General features: G+C 46.5%; 1 protein-coding gene and 1 non-coding gene across 4 annotated transcripts in view; one reads left to right on the top strand and one right to left on the bottom strand.

The window, feature by feature from the left end:
• Positions 1 to 19,875, bottom strand: part of SH3RF3 (SH3 domain containing ring finger 3) — a 366,639-nt gene that overhangs the window by 233,622 nt on the left and 113,142 nt on the right. The gene's annotated exons all lie outside the window — the stretch shown is intronic.
• LOC113602637 (small nucleolar RNA SNORA1) lies at positions 17,867 to 18,001 on the top strand. Its single transcript, XR_003424117.1, has one exon. It is a non-coding gene; the product is annotated as a small nucleolar RNA SNORA1 (small nucleolar RNA).

Raw genomic sequence — 19,875 nt, forward strand, 5'->3', positions numbered from 1 at the left:
GAGAGCTGGCTTTTCCAAGGGTTAACATGAGGAAATTGTAGAGCATAGCCACCCAAAAAGAAACCCCAGAATGACGTGCTCAATACAGCCGTGAAGATATATCAACATTTTGTTGGAGGACTTCCCTCTATTCCACCAAGGGAGTGGCAAGGTTATCCAATTTGCTGCCATCATTCTTGATTTGTGATAGTCATTCTATATCACTTCCAAAAAATTATGAATGAGAACTCAGAAACCCAATTCCATCCCCAGTAGCCTCTCCCAAGACCCAAGTTAAAGAGAATCCATTGTTTGACCCCTCTGGCCTGCCTCTGAGGCACACACTTCCAACAGCCTCATTTCAAAACCCCAAATATGGCTTCTATGCCATGTGTTTATATAAGATAACATCATCATGGAGTAAGGAAAAAAAGCTGTTGCCTGGAGATGGAGTGCTTGATAATTATCATCACCAACATCACAGCATGTTTAATGGCTTAAGAAGTCCTCATTGGACATTTGTCCAAAAAAAAAAAAAATCCCAGAGGAAAAAAACCAACCCCATTTTACTACTGCATCAAAAAGAATAAAATATCTGGGAATAAAATTAACCAAAGAGGTAAAACTTCTGTATATTGAAAACTGTAAGACATTGATGAAAGAAACTGAAGAGGACACAAATAAATGGAAAGATATGTTGTGCTCATGGATTAGAAGAATTAATGTTACTGATTTATCCAAAGCAATCTACAGATTCAATGCAATCCCTGCCAAAATTCCAATGGCATTTCCACAGATATAGAACAATTATAAATTTATGAAACCATAAAAGTCCTTGAATAGCCAAAGCAATTTTGAAAAGAGAAAGCTAGAGACATCACATTTCCTGAGTTCAAACGATATTACAAAGCTATAGTAACCAAGACAGTATGGGATTGGCATAAAAACAGACATATATATCAGTGGAACAGAACAGTGAGCCCAGAAATAAATCCACCAATATAAGGTCAATTAATTTACAACAAAGGGGGCAAGAATATGCAATGGGTAAAGGACAGTCTCTTCAATAAATGGTGCTGGGAAAACTGGACAGTCACATGCAGGAGAATGAAACTGGACCACTTTCTTACACCATACACAGAAATAAATTCAGATTAAAGACCTAAATGTGAGACATGAAACCATAAAACTCCTAGAAGAAAGTATGGGGTAAAGCTCCTTGACATCAGTCTTGGCAGTGAGTTTTTGGATTTGACACCAAAGGCAAGGGCAACAAAAGCAAAAATAACTGAGTAAAAAATAATAAATAAAAGAAAGAAAAGAAAGAGAAGATCATTTCAACAATCAGGACTCAGGAATCTCGATTCCATATAAAAATTGTTTAGGGAAGATGAATCATCCCAGCCTGTTACTCTTCCTCTTTCTTTTTTAACATCATAAAAATCAGCAAGAGTGAATATTGAATGAAGTCTTTCCTGGAGGGCCAACACTTGAGCTTCCCCCCACTTGCTGCTCCCTCCCCATTGTCCTTTGCACTGTCCAGCTCCCCCACAGCGGTAGCCAGCACTGAAAGCCAGAGGAAGCAGGGTTCTGCTGACAGGGAGCGAAGACACTCAAAAAAGGAAAGCACAAAAGTCAGATTTTTCATCTTTCTCTTAGAAACACTGATTTTGTCTTTATAAAGAGGAGCCTAGCAGCAAAAGGTATTCTCCTGGTGGGGGCAGTGGGTGTCTCTTTTTTGGTCATCTGTTTCTTCCCTCTACGTACCCAGGACTTTTACAAGCTACACAGTTTTTAACTTTTGGGTTTGTCTGGGTTTTCTTCAAGCTGGTCATGTTTGTGTTTGGCTCCTGCCCTCTTCCTTAATGGGTGACCCCCTCCCATAAATCTAACAGGAAGCCCTGTCTGCTTCCTTGACATGTATTTCCTATTTGGAGGGAGGGAGATTCCTTTAAAAAATAACAAATCCCAGTGCATACAGGGAACATCACCCATAGGAAGGGACTCAGCTCAACCACCTTCCTGACAGATCACCTTCCTGACTTCCTATCGACTAGTGAGAGGCCCCCATCAGACTTGGGAAGAATTCAGGATGATTTCATTAATAATACATTCCACTATTAATTGATGCTGTTGCTAAGAGAGTAGATCTTAAAAGTTATCACAAGGGAAAAACATTGTAATCAGGTGAGGTGATGAATATTAACTACACTCATTGGGATAATCATTTCACAATAATACATACACCAAATCATTATGTTGTACATCTTAAACATACACAATGTTATATATCCAGTATATCTCAATAAAACTGGAAAAAATATTGATCAGTGCTTTTATCCATGTCTGCCCATAGACAGTATGATTTTATTATTTTTAAGTTTCTTTTTTTTTTTGAGAGAGAGAGAGAGAGAGAGAGAGAGAGACAGAGAGACAGAGAGAGAGAGAGAATGGGCAGGGGAGGGGTAGAGAGAAAGGGGGACAGAGGATCCAAAGCAGGCTCTGTGCTGACAGCAGAGAGCCCAACGTAGGGCTCTAACTCATGCACTGTGAGATCATGACCTGAGCTGAAATCAGATGTTTAACCAAGTGACCCACCCAGGCACCCCTGATTTTATTCTTAAGTCTTATAAATATTTTGTAGTTTTGCAAATTAAAAGTTGATGTTTACACACATTTGTAGACAAATTGGATCACTCACAGTAACCTTTACCGCTCAGTGGATATAAATCACCCCTGTCCTTAGCAGTGTGGCTACCTGCAGCATTGGTCTTTAGCTCTGAATATTTGGAGGATGATTAAATAATGTGGGATAAATCTCACTGTGGCTATCATACATGTGCTCACACATTCACTATTCTTTCTTGTTTTTTTTTAATTGAATAAATCACAATTTAGTTGTCCATTCTACTTTTGATGTACATATTGGTATGTTGTTAATAAGGCAAGCTTCAGGCCACATCACCACTCAGTAACCAAGGGAAGGAAATGCCTGAAACAAAACCCTCCTAAATCTATTTCTACATTGGCTCCTCAGCTACCTTTTTGAGTGTGAAGGACTCAGAGGCTGTGCCTGCCCTACCTGGAGCAGTGCCATTCATGCAGCCTCAATGTTGGGCACACAGGCACCCTACCCGTCCCCAGTAGTTTAGGGGCCTCACTCGATTTGGGAAAGTGACCAGAGCTGAAGACAGAGAGGAAGGACAGATTAAAGATGCATCCAAGGAAGCATTTCCAAATGTAGGTGTCACTTGTCATGTCCTGTAGTCAGGAACAAGTCTCTTCAAGTCAGAGGATTCTCCAGCTTCAAGCAGCACCTTGGTCTCATGCACTAGAAGGATCTCCTACGACACATGCACACACAGGCTGATGCATGCGCACACACACAAAAGCATGCTTCTGCACTCTGGGACCTGGCAGGTCACTTTTACTTTTTTCAATACTCACAAATATTTTAAACTGAACACATTTGGAACTGGGAGAGATCTGTGGCCCAGCTCCATGGTTTCCACCCTGTCACCCACCTGCTGATATTCCTCACGACCCTCCAGATACCACAGACTAATGCTTATATGCATCAATCTACTGTATTAAATAATTTTTCATTTTTATTGATGAAAAACCTACAGCTGCTCATCATAACTTCTGACTATAATCAGATAACATGTGGCTAAAAATTCAACCCGAAGCGAAGGAACCTTCTGTGTCAGGGTCAGCCGCCTCACTGCAGCAAATGCAGACTTCCCTGGCCCCATGTACATCATAAAGGAGAGTAGGCACCCCCACCACCTTTAATGGGACCTGGGCTTTCAGGGACCCTGGGCCAGGCCACTGGCCTCAAATAACTTCTCATTTCACAGACGAAGCACCCAAGTCCCTGCACTGGGACATCTCTGCCATTACAAGGTACAGGGTATGGGGCTCAACGTGAATATCTGGCTGATACTTAGAATTATAGTGTTTGCTTCCACCATCTCACTTTTAGAGATTTTATTTATGTGAAGAGAAAGAGTGATTAGGGAAAGTCCACTTTTCTCCAATTTTGCTGTATTTTGTTGGCTTTTCAAGTGATTGCTTTTGGGCAGCTGGTAAGCACTTCTGTTAGCTGCCATAGGTCCTTGCCTCCATTTCTTTCTGCCTGGGGACTTTAAATCCTAACACATAGCCCCTCTCCACCCCTTCTTTCCACCAACAATCCTCAGAGCTTTCTTAACTCATACTTTTCAAAAACAAGAAAACATAAGCAACCCCATTTCAAAAAGCCACAGGAGCCACAGTCCAAGCAGCCAAGCCCCTCTCCAAGGAACAGGCCTTCTTGCCAAACTGCAAGGCACCTGAAGTGCAAAACATGACACTATCCATGGTGCAACCCCCCCCCTTAAATAAACCCTAGATTTCTTGCATGAATGATTTTTCCAGGAAGGGAGTGTGAGATGTTTAGAAACATACTGCCAAATGGTAAGTGGAGAAACTATGCATTAGATCTAGAAAGCCCAAAGAGGGTAAGGTTGGGTTGCTCCAGCCCAGGCTGTATGGCTCTCAGCAAGCTCCTCAACCTCCCTGTGCCTCAGTTTCTCATCCACAGAGTGGGGTAATAATGCTGACCTGGGGAGGCTGGGAAGGGCACTGGACATGTCAGGCACAGAAAGCACATAGGAGGCACCCGGCACCCGCAGGCTCATTGTGCATGCCTGCATCATCTCCTTTATAAAATTCACCACCAACAAGACTCCTGACTTCCCACTGGCAGCCTGAGCACCCTGGGTTCTAAATTCTACCTTGAGAGCTTATAACTAAGTGTAGCATTGGCCTTGAGACTTCATTCATTAAACAAATTCACCCATCGTTTATCTACTGAGCCTCAACTAAGTGTGGAGCCTGAGGGAGAGGCACCAGGCTTCCTAGTCTCAGCCTCTGGGAGCCTGAGCTGTAATTTCTCCCCAGGCTGACTAAAGCCCCAAGTGAAGTGTGAATGACTAGTGTGAGTGACTAGCAGAAAGGTTCAGTCTCAGGTGAAATGAGCACCCACCAAACAAGGGAGTCTGGGAATGTCCCAGTGCTTTTGCCTACACCCATCAGTTCCAAGGCAGGCAGCAAGCAGCTCGTCTCAATGTCTGAGATGATGTCTGGGTGGGCAGTCGGGGGCTCACCAAGCCCATCTCCACTGGGAGGAGGAAAGGCAGTGGAAGGGCTGGGATGGAAGTGGGGCTGGCTGAGGTCATGAGAGGGCAGGGGCTGTGGGGGATGCTGTTTGCACTCCAGGCCCTGCAAGCAGAGGCTCCATGGACTGGCCATAACCTCTGCCCAGGAGGCCCACCCTTCTCCTGTTTCAAACCACCCCCTCCCATGTCCACTGCCTACTATCTCAGGACAGGGCCTCACCCAACAGTGACCACTGACACTGAAGAAATGGCGAAAAGAGGCACAACTCTAACAATGAAAGCCTGGCGATTCTGATGATAACTCAGGCACCTGAGATGCAAGGAGCAGAATTCAGCAAGGGTGTTTTGTCAAGTGCCACAGCATGTGCCAAGGGAGTTGGTGCCAGGGTGCTGGACAGAGTGGGGTGTGTGTGCACATGTGTGTGCAATGGATTGTGTGTGGTATGTGAATATGTGTGGTGTGGTGTGCGTGTGTGTGCATATGTGTGTGTGATAGTTTGTGATGTGCGAATATGTGTGGTGGGTGGTGTGTGTGTATACACACGTGTGTGATTGTGTGTTGTGTGTGAATATGTGTGATGTGTATTTGTATGTGGTGTATATGTGTGTGTGTGGTGTATGTGGTGTGTGTGCACACATGTGTGTGATAATCTGTGTGTGATGTGTGAATACATGTGGTGTGTCGTGTGTATTTGTGTGTAGTGTGTATGGTGTGTATACATGTGTGTGGTGTGTGTATATGTGTATATATGTGTATATGTGTGTGTGGTGTGTATACATATATGTGGTGTATGTGTGTGATATGCAGTGTGTTTTTGTGTGTGTGGTGTATATATGTGTGTGTGTATGGTGCATGTGTGGTGTGTATATGTGTGTGGTGTGGGGGTGTGTGTGTGGTATGTGGTGTGTATATGTGTTTATGTGTGTGTGGTACGGGTATATGTGATGTGGAGTGTGTGTGTGTGTGTGTGTGTGTGTGTGTGATGATGTGATGTGTGTGTCTGCCCATGCCTGATGATTTCTGTGATGTCCAAGAGGACAGAAGAAAGGCACAGGTGGAACTGTGACATGTGGGTCCCCTAGTGTAGGCAATGACATTTGTCCTCTTGGCCACTCAAGAAATGGTGCAGCTATGGAAAGCCTGCATGCATCCACCAGCAAGCTGCTGGGGGTGACTTCCAGATCTACAAGAAGATTCCTATCTATGCTAAAAGACTGGGGAAACAAAACCTAGTATTAATCTATTTCAAGCTAGTTTTTCCTGACAAGAACTGCCCAAAACTCCACTCGTAACTCAAAGTAGGTGACAGTTGGAAAGCCAGGGCATGTGGCAGCCACCATGCAACACTGTAAAACCCCATGCTTGCTGGTGCCATCTCTAAGTGACCCAGGGACACTGCATTGAGGACAAGGCCACAAGGCCACTTTGGACACTGGCACCAGATTCCTTGTCAGAAGGGGTAGAGGTGAGGTCCATTCTGCCGGACCAGGTGGGCGCTGGTCTGGGCACTCATCAGTCTCTGCAGAGGGTTTCCAAATGCAGTGGTGGGGGCCCTGCTGTCTTAGGGAAGAGGACCAAAGGCTCCCTGCAGGACAGTCACACCCATTCCTAGAAAAAGCACAGGCTCTGAATCAGGGACTGTGATCTGACACTTCTGAGCAGGGATGCCACCTCCCTGGGCACCAGCATCCTGGCAATGGAGGTCAGTGACCATGCCACTTCACAGATAAGAACACCTAGGACAAGGCCGGACACGAAGCAGTAAGCCCACAAACACCACTCAGTCATCAGCATCACCTTCCTGTTTCTCCCCCAAGATGGGCCCTGACCTCTAAAAACAGGCTGAGTGAAATCAGGGTTCTGGGTGGGGTTTGTTTTTGTCCTAAGTTGATGGGCTTGGGTATACATACATGTAAGTTTCGGGATCTGGGCTGGATGACCACACCACACACTGGAGCACAGCATGTCTCCCAAATGTCAACAAGGAGGGAAGAATGAGCTCTCAGGATATCAGTGAAGTCTAGGGATCACCGAAGGTCTCCTCCTGCACTGCAGCTCTACCTAATAGCTCTTAGCACATAGCAAACAGGCCAAGTGAGCAAGCCCACACAGGAGAAATCTGCAAAGTGATGAGCCTGGAGGGTAAGGGGAGAAGGTCTGACAACCCAGTCCAGACAACATCCGGTGCTACAGGTAAGAGGCAAGGGTTTGCCACATGCTGCAAACACATGCAGACCATGTCCATGCCTCTGAATGTCATGCTGGGTTGAGGAAAACAGTGAATATTTAATCTGAACAGCCCTGGGTGCTAGAGTTCTACTTACTGCCAGAGTGACCACAGAGGCAATCTACCTACAGCCATGACGAGTGCTGCTTTGGGGAGGAGGAGGACAATGAACTTCTCTTTTCTGGAGAATCTTCTCCTTGCTTCAGTGGGGAGCTGACCTGAGTTATCCCAGAAAGCAGAAATATCCAGTCCACTCACCAGGATAGGGCCAAGGTATGTCTCAATTGGGCCAAAAGCACATTTTCTAGTATGCCAAAGCCATTTCTAGCTAACAAGCTCTAGTTCTTTCTCTTGGCTCCTGGAATCTTGGTGGGCTTTTTACATGAGGCATTCTGATAGCAAATAAACTCTTAAAAAATATACCTATTCATGTATAAAAATTGAGTCTCTGACAAAATCATCTGGGTCTACTGATACCGACTGCTTACTCCATGGTATGGGCACCAGATCACTGGAAAGCCTAATGGGACACATAGGGATAATGTCGAGGGAGACAGGGAGCACTCACAGACTCAGGGGACAGCTGTGTTGAGGCAGATGGAGGAGCACTAACAGACTCAGAGGATGCATGTCACAGACCATGTGAGGCTCCTAAATCCTCCTGACCAGGTCCTGACATGGCACAGCTGACAGCCCCTTCTAGCACAATCTCCTCCCTGGGAAGCTTTCCAGGGAGAATGAACTAAGTCTATCAACCCACTTTGTTCAGGCAGTGAAAACCTTGAGCAAAGTCTCTACTTAGCTCCTCATGTAAAAAAAATAGAGAGAGAATGAATCTTTCCATGCTTCAGCACTTTAACCCACAAGAGGCTTTTTTTTAAGTCTCCATATTCCAGCCATTTAATTACTCTTTACAAATCTCTGCAGTGATGAGACATGAATCAGCCTCAGATCCCAGGCTGCAAGGGAAGGACCTAGATAGGTTCACCCGTCTACAGAGAGTGGGGAGCCATAAGAGGCCACTGGGGCATCAAAGCAGGGTGTGATGACTGACCTCCGAGCTTCTGCAATCAGGCTGGGCTGACCCATGTGCTGTGAGGAGCTCCTGGTCCTCATTATAATGTCTATCTGGTGCTTCTGAATAATGGTCATCTGAGACACTGATCCCTCACATTTACAAAACCCATTAGGCAAGCAGTTTCCCTGTAAGTTTTCAAGCCTCAGATATCTAAATGCAGAATCTTAATGATGATGGTCTTCTTTAAATAAGACTTTGTTTAAAAAATACAACTGTAACCTCAGCAGGAAAGACCTTAGCACTGTGGCCTTTCCTCACCGAGGTCCAGAGGCTCCTTAGGCTTGTGCATTCTTGTTAGCCTGTCAGGGAGGATCCCTGGCTCACTTCCTCCTGCTCTTGCTGTGCTCTGCCCTGCTGGGGGACCTGGTTCTTATAGCCCTGTGGCCTTTTCTCCTGATCGAATAGAATAAAATGCTGCATACTCATTGAAGGATTTTTAATACACGTCACGTGTCAGAATGTCTCTTGTGTCAGTACAGCCCGGAGAATATAACAAAGAAAGTGCAGACCCAGTGGCCCTTTAAGGCCTCAGTTTCTCCACTGTAAGTAAAGGGTTAGAGGATCTGGTCTTCAGGGTGCTCCCAGCTCCCAGACACTGTATGAGTCCATAAGCAAGGCCTGGGAATGCCTGCCATTTAACTGATTCTCAATGACCCACACTACTTAAACAAGACTAGTAACTACTAAATGCACAAAATAACATGCACTTTTATAAAAAGGGGATTTCTTATCCTCCGCAGGCAGGGCTGTGATAGAATCACAGTAGTGTTTGGGAGATCTCAACATGTAAAGGGCAACAGTTTCTTTGCCCTCAAGGCAACTAAAATCTAGGGAAGAAATGGGAGGGGAATACTTGAAAACTTTGAACAGTCTTGGAGTAAACAAGGTTTTTAAATAGATGTTACAAGGACATATATTTTCACTGGCAAGTGAACTTCCCAGTTAGTTAGTGTCACAGGTACTCAGGAAGAAATAGTTACAAATTAGTGTGTTGTCCAGACAGAGTTTACAGATGGAATTATTAGAGCTTGGAGTTCTGTTTTATTTCTTATCCCATAATACTCTCAAGGGATATACACCTTAGTTCTGTCCAGAGTCCCTGTACCACCACACACTGAATCCAGCACTTGGGCAGAGTGCTATCTTGCTGGGCTCCTTCCCCCTTCTGTAGGATGGGTATCATCCACCCGCCTCCCATGGAGATGTCTAAAGATGCAACAGAGTGATGCTATAGAACCGTTCCGAAATGTGGGGTAACTGTGTGAGGAGGACAGTCACTAGTTCTCACCCTAGACAGGAAGCTCTCAACTCCTGGTCCTACATGAGGGTAGACAGATGGACCATGACCAGTGGCCTCACCCAGGACTTCACTTACTTCACCCAGCATTTAACTTACTGCAGTCTTTGCTCTGCTCAGGAAGCTCAAAGAGAAACACACTGTGCATCTGTCACAGACAGAGAAAACCAGAGGCCCCCAGCCACTCTCTGGGTGTTCCTTGAAAGCCAGGTGGGCTACCTCACAAGACATCTGTGCAGGGTCACTATGGGGTGGGGCACAAGCCCACAGGCCCCTTCCTGAATCCAAGCCCAGCCATACACTAATAGGTGTCATTCATTGCCCAGGCCTGCTCTTGCACCCCTCCTATGCCTGCCACACTGAAGCTGGCCTGAGCTCCAGGTGGAGGACTGACTCCATCCAGTGATATATGTTTTTCCTGTTATAGCATCACCCACCCACAGTGGACTGCCCCCTTCCTCACAGTGGTTTCCAGCAGTATAAGTCTGTGTGATGTAGCATGGATTTCAGTCAATGGGCGTAAAGCAAACAACACAGATATGACTTCCTCAGGCTGAATGGACAGAAACCCTCCATCTGTGGGGGATGCACACACATCCACACAGCCAGTCTGAGTGACCTGCATCTCTAAACAAAATGGGGAAGGAAGGAAGCACGCGGATTTTGTCATGTGTGATGAGCAAAGGTATGTTACAAAGGGGCTTCCTGCCCACTCAGCAGGGTCCTAACTTGACTTGCTCAGCCGGGGTGGGGGTTCACCAGCGCATATACTGTCAAAGGCCAGATAAGACTTCTCGCAATCCCACTCACTTCTACCTGAATATCCCTCCCCTTTTGTAAGCATCTGCTGGTGTTGTCCTGCTTTCCAGCTGCTTGCTGTGGCTAGGAGGCAGCAGGGATTATAGGTACGTGCCTTGGCCAAATGAAGACCCTTCCTGACGCATTTTACTGCGCTCTGCTTCCACTACAATGAAAACAAACGAAATGCCATCTTCACAACTGATGAGCACTCCTGCTGCCTGCTGTTCAGCAAAATGCTAGCATGCAGGCTTCCCTGAGCCCAGAAAGGGGACAATCACCTCTTTTCACCTCTTCATCAGTGCTTTGTTCTACACGGCAGGAAGAACCATCAGCAAGGGGTTCTGTCCCTCTATCTACAGCACTCCAAATGAAAGACTGCTCCCTGGGCTTGACTCCCAGATCTGTGTAACAGAGCAGAGAATGTCTGAAGGCCTGCATGGTGCAGTGCCCCACACTGTACAAGGCTACTGGGCACGTGTAAGCCATCCCAGGCCAAGTCCTATGCTGTTGCCCTCCTCCCTGTTCCCTACCCTATGGATGGCTGCGAGCAGCTTCTCCCATGTGCTTCCTTTGTCCCTAAATGACCCATCAGTTCTCCTATGGGTCAGAACATTACGTGCAAGATGTCCTCGTTCCCACTTCACAGATGAAAATACCAAGCTCTAAATGTTAAAAAAAATTTTTTTAAGGGGAGGGCACCTGGATGGCTCAGTCTGCCAAGCATCAGACTTCGGCTTAGGTCATGATTTCATGGTTTGTGAGTTTGAGCCCAGTTCGGGCTCTGTGCTGACAGCTCAGAGCCTGGAGCCTGCTTCAGATTCTGTGTCTCCCTCTCTCTCTCTACCCCTCCCCACTCATACTCTGTCTCCCTCTCTCTCTCAAAAATAAATAAACATTAAAAAAAAAAAAACAAACACAAAAAAACCACCGAGCTCAACTGCAAGAGCACGGAGCTGAGGCTAAGCCCAGATACGCAGGTTCAGAGGCTGGCACTCTTCCACCACAGTCCCTACCAGGCCCCTGAGCCAATGAAAGCCGGCACCATCTGCTCTGCCTGGGTTGCACTCTGTTCCCAGAGGGCATGGACCTGGAACCAGTGCCTCCTGGGGGCACCTGGGCCCAGGGCTCTGCCCTCAGAGGCAGAGCAATAATGACCCACACAAGGCTCCATGGGGCAGTGTGAAGAATGAAGGAACTTCCCTGAAAGTGCCTTCTGAACTTCATAGCATCAGACACATGTGAGTGGTGACAGCAGGATACCCGCTCCTTCCCTCCCAGGAGCCCACAGAAGCTCTTCTGGTTCTGACTCCCCCAGACAACACAGGGGAGTTTATCTTTCCAGCTTCCTAGAGAAGCACAAGGCTCTGTGCTGCCCACTCTCTCCTCAGAGCCTGTGGGAGGAGGATCAGAGCTGCCTGCGGCACTGGCCCTTCAGGTAGGTGTGCCAATTCCTGCACCCTTCCACTGTCACAGCCTGGCTGCGGCTGCCTCAGAGTTCTGTCTCATGACCTGCCATCCCGGGCTGTGTGGGATGGCTTACCCACCAGCTGCCCTGCCCATTACTAGATCCCACCTGGTCCCACAGCATACTGACCCTTCACCTGGGCCCCTCAATGGGGCCCACTCAGCCCCCTGACCAAGGTCACATACCCTCTCATTCTCCACACCTGGCATCCCAGCCAAGGGTCAGCAGAGACTGTGCACCAGCCCTGGAGTTCAGGTGACAGTTTGCATGGTTTTTCCACCAGGGACAAGGCTAAGTGACAGGGTTGTCAAGCCTAGTTAGTGCACTGCAAGTTTATAAATAACCACCAGGGAAGCCACAGGAATGCATTTACTACCAAGATGTGCTGAGAATTTAGAAAATGAAAAGACCCTAAAGAACCCCTCTGCTTTAGGCTGAGGTCAACATTGCAAGCATCTCTCTACCAAAAAAACATTCAGGGTACCACTTGCGAAGGATCTCTCTGGCTGGGGTAGGTGGGGGAGAGAATATAAGCAGAGAAAGCTCTCAAGGCATCCAAGAACACAGGTGCCTCAGCCTGGGTCCCTGCTCCTCTTGGTATATCACAAACAGGGCTCAGACAGTGCCCACTGCCCTCCGTCCCTCAGCCTGACGCTGCCCAAATACTAGAAGCACACAGAGCCAGGCATGTAGCCCTAACACAGACATCAAGGGGGGCCCCATTTTGATACATAACCCCTTCGACAGGCACCTATTTGAACCCTCCATGTAACAAAAGTGAAATGAACAAAATCAAAGACAAAAATTCTTCTGTAGGCAGAAAAAGCAAGTATAGAAATCCTTCTATTTTAATTTAGCTCATATTCTCCTCCCTGCCACCAACTTCTCCCACATAAAGCACCTCTGAAACATGGTAACTCCAGGGCATTGTGAGAAAAAGTGCTCTGTGAACACTCTCTTAGGATATCGTAGCTTGGCCAATGTATCACTGTGTCATACTGCACAGGGGAATCATAACAGAGAACCCACAGGAACCCCAGCCTGCCCTCTTTGTGCATTTTTAAGACTCCCCGCAACACAAACACAGCTCTGAGTGGTGGTCCCAGAGGGTGTCAGAGCCAGGCCTCTGTCTGCAGGCTCTGAACCAGCCACAACATTATCTCAGGGCCCAAGAGCCTCCTCTGTCAGACCCCAGAGGCTATAGAAGCCCAAACACACTATTTGAGAATTGAGCCTTATGAATCCCCTGACCCAGCTTTTGTGATTTAGCTTGAACTGCATGGGTATGTCGCGGCTATCATTTACGATCGGGCAGCAGGTGTGTATCAAAAATCTCATGATGAAGTCACATGAAAACCAGATCCCCTGCTAGCCCAAAGCTGTCTCCCCCTTCTGAAAGCTGCCTTTACCCAAAGGTGGATGCAGAGCCATCCTCCCCTGGCCACCCAGGTAGAGAGGGCATGGTGAGCATGGGATGGACAGAATCAGGGAAAGCAGTGGCCTCAAAGACAGCCTCTCTGCAATTTGTTCTTAAAGGCAAAACCCCAACCACAGGATATGGTGGTTGAATAGCACAGCCAATTAGCTCTATGAGAGCAGCTCCCCACAGGCAGTCAGAGCTCAGAAGATGCCTTCACCAACCCCCAGCCCAGTCCAGGCCGCCAAGCCTGGTCATGTGCCTGCTCTGACCTGGGAGTACCCATACTAAGAGCAGCAAACAGCAGAACAGCTTGCTGGTTTAAATCACTGTGTACAGTCTTGCATTTGGACAAACCAGGACCTTCTGACAGTCACAGCTCAGCCACCATAGCTTAGCCAGAGTAGGGCTTCCAGAGGCAGGAGGCAGCCAGCTGCATTAGAACAGGATCACATGTGGTGGTCTGCTCCACATCCCAACACAGGAAACTAGCCTACAGGAATTGCCATGACTGCAGAGACAGCTAGTCACCTGTGCTGGACAGGACTACCAGTGACGACTGGAGTGGTGACACTATGCCTGTGTCCCTCAGCAGCACACGGTTCTCGCCAGCTCATAGAGTCAGCCTGGCCTTGACAGCAGTGAGCTGAGGGCAGGAGGAAGGTTCCCCAATACCCCAGAAGGAATAGAAAGCCTTCAGGCTCTCAGTTTCCAGAGACCCTCACTGAAACCTTGGTTCACTAGATTTAGCACTCCTCTTGACTTGTCAGCTTCTTGCTCTTGAAAATTTGAGCACAATCTCCTCTGGTTGTCATACTGACCTGCCCAAATAATATCCCTTCAGTAAACATTCATTTCACCCCCTGCAAAGGATGCCTGGAAGTCTTGGCACTATGTATTTGTTTCTAGGGGTCATTAAGGTAAATTTATCCTTATGTAAGTATGGGTTGACGGCTAAAGTCTTACTAGCCAGCAGCTCCTTGGTGTTTCTAACAGTTGAGCCAAATCAGCACCAGGCTCTTTCCCTTTCCCTCAATCTGAAAGTCTTTATAAGAAGCCTGTTTCCAAAGGGCAAGCAGATTCCTGGGGTCCAGGGACAGCAAGGCTGCTTGAGCCACAAAAGAGAAAGTACTCACATGTATGTGTGTGTGCACAAGCATGGTGCCAACCAAAGGGGGAAAAGTCTCCCAAAATGGTTGGCACAAAAGCCAAGGTGATGGGCTTCACAATGGGCCTGGGGGCAGCCCTGACCCTGGTTTCAGGATGCAGCATGCCGTTGCTTATGGGGACTCATCTGGGAAAAGGGGTTTCCAATACAATCTCCACCTGAACTGCATCTCTGTCTCCTTTACATAAAACATATTCTTAGTCTGGGTTTCTGCACTTGGGTTACTTGCTTTTTTGGGAAACTGAGATAGGGGAAGCTCTAGCTGTGTAATTCAGGAAATGGATAACATGCCAGAAACTTTACAGAGTACACACCATGCATGGAGAACGAGAGAGAACTTTCTTTAGGAAGCTAGTGGCAGGCAGAACCATCCTGGCCCCAGACAACTCAAGGAAGAAAGTAACACTAGCTTTGCTCCCCTCAGGCCACCCCTCCCCAACTGCCCCCGGCAAACCACCTCCGGCCCAGACATAGGCTGGTCCTGCCCCCTCCCTGCGGGCACTGCACAGACACAGGGCAGCTGCCCTTACAGGGAGGCCTCGAGGTTGCTTCCTTTCTTTCTTCTTGTGAAGCCCACAGAGTTGAAAAGCAGACAGTTGATTTATTATTTCCTTGTCACATGATGGACTGAATGACTTGATTTAGCCTCTCCAAAAAGGATTTATCTTTGTGCCCACGTGGCACACACACAAAAAAACAACTCCTGGCCCAATGGGCATTTTCCCAGGATGTCAACAGAGACTTTGGAGTGGACAAGAGGGATTCTGGTGGTGCTGAGGCTGCCACTAAGTGGATGGGCACATTCCGAGAGGACTCAGGTGCAGTGGAGGTCAAGCCGGGCAGTGTGAAGGGAAGAGGTAGTTTAAAACCTTCCCACCAAGAAGAGCTGCTGGTTCCCTGCAAGGCTCCATCCATCTCCCTTCGTGAATACGCATAAAAATACAGTCAGTGGATGGCAGCTGGTCTCTGGGGCAATGGGACACAAGAGATGCCACTGTCTGTCTTCCGGCACCTAAGGTACCTTGAAATAAAATCCTCCTTTGCTGTTTTCTCTAGTGGTTCACTCATCAACAGCTTGAAGTTTTCCCTTTCACTGAATAAAGCTTAACTCCATCCAGAGAAAATGAGAAAAAGAAAAAACTATTTAGGAGATAAAATTTAGGATGTCAAGACTAAGAAGAAAAGTAACAATAAAAACCAAGGCACAATCCTCTAAACAAATTCTCTAGAAGCTCTCAAAGTCCCAACACACCCAGATCCAAGGGGTCCCTGGGCTACCCACACCCAGGGACCTGGCAGCGCCTGCACCGTAAAGTATCTGCGCTGCAGATACTTTCCTGTTTCGCTAAGGGAGCCCTTTCCCCCACATTTAAATAAATCATGAGCCTGAATCACTTACGTTCCTTCCAGCGATGACAGTGCAACGTCTGCATCCCTAATGAGATTAAAATCCCATTAAATTGGCACGTCAGAATGCCTTCCGAGCTCACCTCAGGACTCCTGCAGCAGCAGCAGCGGCCGCCTGGATTCCTGGAATTATGCTGAGCCAGCACTGGTGGGGCAATGGGCTCCACGGAACTGGCAGTGTCTTCACAGTGTGGTGTCAACCTACTTTTTCTCTCATTCTCAGCTCAGGGAACATGCACTGAGGACGCGGGTGCTCTGCAAAGGCACTGAAGCCACAGCAGCACGGGCCACACCCTCAGTCTCTCCAGAGCAGCTTTTATAGGCTTGTGAGAAAGCCGGGTGTGAAACAATATGCACTCACATTTGTGATCAGGAGAGAGAGGGTGGACAGAGAGTATGTGTGTTTGTGCACAAGCACACACAGCAAAGGGTAAAGGGTATATACCATTGGTTGCAGCAAGAAAATAAAGATGTTCTCTCCCTTCCTACCACTATGCCTCGATTCACTGGCCTGGAGCAGGGATAATTAAAGAGACAAGAAGAAAAACCAATTTAGTTGGCTTATTTCTCTGAAAACCTCTGCTATAAAAGCACAAGCAACAGGCAGCTTGCTCCATGTTATTATGTTCATTAAATCAGTAAGGCGCACCCCAGCTGGGATTCTGGACCCAGCCACAGACAGTACTTGCTGAAAGCTACTATGAGGGCCTTCTACACTTCTGATCATTCCTTTGCTTAAAACAACTCAGAAAGTTCTCTCCAACAGTTCCTAAAAGTTGCCCAAATTCTTAGGTACATTTCATTTGACATCTCATATTTATAGAGGTTATGGCATGTCTGATAAGAACTGTCGAGTTTATTTTGATAGGTATTTGCTAATTTTGTATCTTCTGTGGCTGATGATTTATAGTTAGTTGACTAGAAATTGTAAATGTGTTCACAGCTTCACAGATATTTATATTGAATACTAACATGAAAACAACCCGGAGATTCATTGCTAATGGCAAACTTGACAAAAATGAATATGCCCAATGCCCTCTGTTCTTAGAACAGCTTTACCCAAGTTTCATTCAATAAATGAGAAGCTGTCTACTGGGATCCTGGTACGGTGACCTCACTGAGAAACACCAAAATGGAATGAACACACCATTCTGTGGCCTCAACTTGCTGCCTACATTTGATAAGGTAAGAGAAACCCCACACACAAAGAAAGAACTACATGTGTGCACACACACATAATGGCACAGGCACACCGGCCTCTCCTTTAGCCTTGTGAGGACTGTGAGCTTGCACAACTCCTCATAAAGAACCCCCCTCTCCTGCTTAGGTCACAACTCTGACTCAGGGTCAAAAGTGACATCTAAGCTCTGATGTAAATGATACTTACAGAGCCCCACATGGATGTTCAATATCCTTCCGGAGTACTTTTCTGGATTTTGAGACCAGAATGGGGTATGTGGTGAGTGCCGCCTGGCTGGGCCTGACCACGAGAATTATGACACAGAGAGAAAATACTGCCCTGGAGAGGCAGTGCCTCCCAAATCCCAGAGGAGACCCAATCCATTCGCTGAAGCTGAATGTCCCTGAACCCCTGCCATGTACCTGGCAAAGTCCTGGAAATCTAAGCTTCCATCATAGAAGATGCTCCATCTCACAGGAGAAGCAGCACATAAATAGACAATCACACACTGGGGGGCGGGGGGGGGGGGTGCTGCTGAGACAGGGAGAAGCAAATCCCAGAAGAAAAGAGACAAAGACAATGATTATTGACCTGGCCTTCTTCTCATGGGGTCAAGGAATAGGTCATGACTTCTCTACCTGTGCCCTTACCTATTAACCAGAGTTTAAGGTGCAGTCTTGCTAAAGCCTCATTCTAGATGGAAATGGGCACTGTCATTCATGGTGTCCGGAGATTGTTAACGCGGCTACACTGAGACACACATTTTGCTACCATCACAGCAAGTTTATTGCCGTAGTGACAGTGAGACCCATAACAGCATCTGCTGGGCTCAAGCCATGGAGGGGAAGCAACAAGACTTTTTAATATTAGAAACGAGGACTAACAATTCTAGATCAGTGCACAATCAGTGCACTTCTTACAATTTGACTTCTAGGGTCCTAACATAAAGAAACTAGATCCCAAAGATTAGCGATGGGGAATTTTTGAAGTATGTCCATATTCAAGTGGAGATCAAAGAAGCCAAACTGAAGAGCTCTGGACTGACAGTGAACTATGGATTGAACAAAAAAAGTTCCTTTTAAAAGGGCCGTATTGAAGATTATCATTCTGACTTTGAGGAACTATGGTGATTGGCTATAGAAGGAATCACACATAAAATTCCTTAAATAAAAATGTATTGGCTTAAAAAAAAAAAGATTCAGTCTTGCTAAACACAGGTGTGCATTAGACCAATGTCAGAGGCAAAGCTGAACAAGGCTGTGGCATTTGCATATAACATGTCATGCACAGTTGTGAGTGCTTTACCCTATTCATTCATTTAACCCACCCACTGGCCTACTGAGGAAGGAACCACCCACACTGTATAGATGAGGAAAGTAAGGCACAGAGAGGGCAAGTAACTTCCCCTGGATTGTGCAGGTAGAACACCGCAGCACTGGCCCCTGGCTCTGTGCTCTATACCATTATGCTGCTATGTGTTAAAACTAGAAAACAGATCAACTGTCTCAGGTCAGAGATATGAGGTACTACAGTGAGGGTAGGGAAGGCTATAAAATGTAAGCAGAAGAAAAATTTTATTTCCTTCATGTGTTCTGTAAAGTACCTTTGTTGGGAGGGTCAGGGAGGCAGTCATGCTGGCTTCCATTTGCCCAGGAGCATTCTTATGCAAGTCAGAAAAGGCATCCCTTTCTCAAGACAAATCTAGGATAACTGGAATGTGAACAGTTGCCCCCCCACTCCAAGTTGTGCAGTGCACAAGCTGCACAACATCATAGGGCAGATCTAGGAACTGTTAAGACAGAAATTAAACAATATAATAGTTTTAGAATGAAGAAAATGCATCATAAGAAAAAATGCTCATATATGTATTCCCTAGTCTCTACTCCCTGAATATTTCCTTAAATTATGTATTATATATCTTTATATGTCAACCTATATAGCAACATTTGCCTCTAAATAAAAGAGAAATCATGATCTCCATTTGACCTGGTGGTTTTATAACCACCTGTTCTATGTCCTATTTTCCAAACAGTCCTTTCCAAAATGACACATATACAACTAAGTTTTATCAAAACTCTAAGCACAGCCCCAAGTGCAATCTAAACCAAGAGACTACTAAATTAGGTGAGAAAAATCAGAATATGCTGCTTTAAAATCGTGGCTGTAACATGAAAACCATGAACATAGGCAATGCGACTATGTTGCCTATGTGACAAAATGAGCAGCATTAGGAACTGTCAGCGTTGGGCAACAAGGAAAGCCCTCACCAGCCCGTTTTGGAGCAACACACACCCTCCAGAGGCCAACTCCACACAGCCAGTCCCGGGGCCCTGCTTTCTGAATATTTCCACCTCCAGCAGGAACAATTTGTGTTAGGGGGCAAAAAAAAATAATCAAAGAAGGAAATTAAGCAAGTTAAGCACATTTAAAGGCTAGAGATGTGGGCATGAATCCAAACCAATGAATTTTACTTTCTGAAATTTGTGAAGAAGAGGGTGACCAACTAGCCTCCAACTTGCCTGGTATGTTCCCAGGGTTTAGCACCCGTGTCCCAGGAAACTCCTCAGGTCCAGGCAAACTGGGACAGTGAGGCATCTCTAAAAAAGATAAAACTGAAGCCTTTCAAGAAGACAAAGCACTTGTGGGGATGAGGAAATCATTTCATTCGTAAACATCAAATTCAATAAATTTGG

This window comes from Acinonyx jubatus, chromosome A3 (assembly GCF_027475565.1).
Source record: "Acinonyx jubatus isolate Ajub_Pintada_27869175 chromosome A3, VMU_Ajub_asm_v1.0, whole genome shotgun sequence".
NCBI classification, from domain to species: domain Eukaryota; kingdom Metazoa; phylum Chordata; class Mammalia; order Carnivora; family Felidae; genus Acinonyx; species Acinonyx jubatus.